Here is a 4,227-nt window from a genome sequence, read left to right as displayed (position 1 = left end):
AGGCTGGCCTCAAACTTGCAGCAGTCCTCCTGCCTCAGCCTCCCAGAATGCTGGGATTACAGACATGTGCCACCACACCTGGCTTTATAAGCTTTAAGACTTTTTTTTTTTTTTTAAATAAGTTTCCTGGAAGGAAAAAAGGCTTGAGTACCTTCTGTGTCTTGCTGCAGCTAAGTACAATTTTAAAATTTCAATTTCCTTGTCTCCCTTCGGCCTAGTATTTATTGCTTCTCTCTCATTAAAAACCATCACACCGCTCCTGACTTCTGCCCTTTGTTCTCAGGGACGCAGATGGCCAATAGCATCGTCTTGTAACTGCTCTAGGCTGAGGAGGAGAGTTGATTCTGCCCAGCCAGGAGCCAAAAATTTCATCCTGACTGATCTCAGGGTGACTTAGGAACATCAGGTTCCTTCAAAGAACCATGATCTTTCAGTCGTCTGAGAAAGAGGACAAAGATATTAGCCAGCTAAACTGGGCGTGGTGACACGCTCCTGTAACCCCAGCGCTCAGGAGGCTGAGGCAGGAGGACTGTGGAGAGTGTGAGACCTGGGCTGGACTACATAGTGAGACCTTGTTGAGAGAGACGGAGAGAGGGGGAGAGAGGGAGAGGCAGACAGACAGAGAGAGCGAGAGACTGATTAACAAACCACTGACTCCTAAGGTTTATTTTATAACCCTTAAGCCTGGGCCAGAAATTTACAGTAAAACACTGATGAACACTGGCTCCAAAAGATGGCAGAAGCTGGAAACATTTGCATGAGTGTCTTACCTTGAATTTTAACCTGTTTATTCTACTGTATTGGGTGGGGTTTAAGAGCGCAGAGACTGCTCCCTGTTTGGTCAATAAGAAATCTGATGTCCATCTATTTCCTGTCATGTTTGAGAGAGGGTCTCGCTATGTGGTTCAGGTTGGGCTTGAACTCACGACAGTCCTCCTGCCTCAGCCTCCCGAATGCTAGGATTACATGCCACCACGCCCAGCTCATGTCGTCCTATTTCAATTAAAACAAGCCAGAAGTTAAATCTTTACCTGAAAGCTACTTGAAAGTACAGTTCAGATAACACAGTGGGAATAACCCGAGAGGGTTATTTGTGTTTTAAAGGGGGAAAAGTTTATTTAGCTCACAGTTTAGAGGTTTCCTTCCAAGGCAGGGTGGCACGGCAGAGGGGCAACAGTTCATGGTGGCAGAAGGCAGCAAAAGCAGCAAGAGAGCCCTCACACCCTTCATCCCAGCGCTGGCCCATAATCAATCACATGCTCTAGATTCAGCCACCTCTGAAAAAAAAAAAAAACCCATCTAAAACTGCATGAGGCTTGGAGGGGACATCTAGACCCAAGCCATAACACCCTGCCCCTGGCCTCCCAAAGACGCATGTTCATTCCTCTATGCAAAAGGCATGTATTTAGTCCAGCTGTAAGAGTCGTCAAAATCCTGCCAGTTTCAGCATTGCTGAAAAGTACAAGTCCCACGTCCCCTCTGAGATTTGAGGTAAACTCTTAGCCGTGAGCCCCTGTACAAATGAAAAAAAGTTAAACACTTCTGACATTCAGTGGCACAAGATAATAGACATTTCCATTCCAAAAGTTACAAACAGGGGGATACAAAGGAATGCGACCAAAGCAAGTTCAAAGTCCCGCAGGGCAGACATTAAGTCCTGTAGTTCCACATGCAGCATCTGAGGCGCTCTGTGGCAAGATGTGAACTCTAGGGGCTGGGGATTTAGCTCAGCGGCACAGCGCCTGCCTGGCAAGCAGGAGTTTATGAGTTCAAGTCCCGGTACAGGAAAAAAAAAAAAAAAAAATCAAACTAAAACAAAATAAAAAAACAAAAGATGTGAACTCCAAAGGCCTTGGGTGGCTCTGCCTCTTCTGCACTGCTGGGGGCTGGGGGCCCCTTTTTCAATCTGGCCTACCTTTTAGTTAAACATTATTATACACACACACACACACACACACACACACATACACACATAATTTTGGTTATATTTTTCTGCTTGGTCTGTTTCAAACCAAGTTTAGATGAGACCTGTGCTAATCCAAATTAATCCCTGTGTGCACACTTGTCAGGGTCAGTTTAAACTCCTCAGGCGTTACAGGTACTTCCAGGCCACAGGCAGAGCCCCGAAGCGCTTCCAGTTTTTTCTCTACCGATTTTGTCATCCAGTGGGATGAGTCATGGTCTCCGTTGGACCACATGGCGTCCCTTGGGAGCATGGGGACCTTCCCTGCTTTGTGAGCCTTCTTTCAGCACAATGTACACTGGTTGACCTCAGTCCTGTGGGAGTCCCGCCGTCTCCCTGCTCGGGAGGTTGGGTGACTCACTGGTGTTGTAGAGGAGCCTCATTGCATCCTCCGTCCTGGCTGAGCTTGGGGGCATGGGCCACACCCCAGCTTCCTCTCAACCCCTTAGCTTCAGCCTCTAAGCTTCACGTGCTGACCCAGCAGGTCAGTTAGGACAGTACTGAAGCTGGACCAATAGGGTTAATGGTCCTAATCTTTTCTAGATAGCAAGCCTTCTGAAATGTAAAGTATGGCTGGAGAACTTTTTTTTTCAGCCGCTGTTGTTTTACAAGTCAGATTCCCATCGGGTGTGGTGGCGCACACCTGTGGTTGCAGCACTTGGCAGGCTGAGGCAGGAGGATTGCAGCGAGTTTGAGGCCAGCCTAGAATATACAGTGAGACCCTGTCTCAAGAAACCAAATAAACAAATAAACAAACAAATCAGATTCCTATACAATGTTGACAAGTAACAGTTGTAAAATTTTATAAGGAAGATTTAAAATCAAGAGCAAACATAGCAGTAGCCACATGTGGTGGTGCACACCTGTAATCCTAGTACTAGGGAGACTGAGGCAGGTGAGTCGCTGTGAGTTTGAGGCCAGCCTCAGCTACGCAGTGAGTTCAAGGTCAGCCTGAACTGCATAATGAGACCCTGTCTCAGAAAAAGAGCAAACATCACATCTTAGCATAACGATTATGATGACATTATTATGCTAGAACTATTAGGTTCTTGTTAATATCTCTAAAATATATTTAAATTCCAATTTTAGTGTAAAATAACTTTTAATCGGTTACTTTATCCAACTGCAAAAATAAATTTGTTATTTTATTTATTTTTAAACAAAGTTCCTTTCTAAGGAGAATGTACTTGTTTACAGAAGTACTTGGTAGTTTAGTAATGTCTAACCATTAATCACTATAGTGTTTAAGTACATCTATTACAACACAATTGTATAACAACCACATAAACAAAAACCTGAAAAAGTCTATTTGATGTAAACTATTTTCATCTGGAGGTCATCAGTATGATAAGATGTTTAAGTTTTACATCTTAGAAGGGATATATATATATATATATTTGGGGAACACAAATGCATTTAATATATCATAAAGTTACCAATAACTAGTGTGACAGCAGTATGGAATGTAACAGTTATACCTGTACCAGTTATACACTGACAAATAAAAAAGTCTTTAGACATCTTGTAAGTTTAGGAAACAGTGTTACCGACCACTAATAGACTTATTACCAGTATATAAATGTATCTCATTTATACAATAAAAATATTTGTTTAATCAAAGACAATAAATGTAGATCAAGTTTTAAATTCCAGAACTAATTTTTTTTTCTAAATTTAAAGGGATGCCAAAAATTTTGATCATTTTCTATGCCTAAGGTATAGACGTAACACATACTGTATAAAACAGACATAATGCATACTGTATAAAACAGAGCACTTATTGTTACTTTGCATGTATTAAACTTACTTTAAAGCTTAGTTTTGGGCGAGGGATTTAGCTCAGTGGTGCAGTGCCTGTCTGGCAAGCGTGAGGTCCTGAGTTCGAGTCCCAGTATCAAAAAGGGAGGGGCTAAAGCTTAGCTTTGTACCATATTTTGTCTTCAGGTAGAACTACCTCTCTTTTTTTTTTTAGAACTACCTCTCTAGTCTCAGATATATACAGAATGTGTTATAAACTAAGATAACAGTAGCTTATTTAATGTCATAAACTGATTGTTGAAAACATTTTATAAGTCAACATTTAAATAATGTTTAACTCTTAAAACTCAATTTTTATAGTAAGCCAAACCCTAACAATGGAAAATACCAGAATTATCTTAGTAAAACATAAAATCTTTGTTTTTGTTTTGTCTTTCTTTCTTTTTTTAAAAAAGCATCTCACTATTTAGTTCAGACTGGGCTTGAACTCATTATGTAACCCAGGC

This window comes from Chinchilla lanigera, unplaced genomic scaffold (genome assembly GCF_000276665.1).
Source record: "Chinchilla lanigera isolate Chin_1 unplaced genomic scaffold, ChiLan1.0 scaffold00081, whole genome shotgun sequence".
NCBI lineage: Eukaryota > Metazoa > Chordata > Mammalia > Rodentia > Chinchillidae > Chinchilla > Chinchilla lanigera.
Note: the sequence above shows the minus strand (reverse complement) of the source record.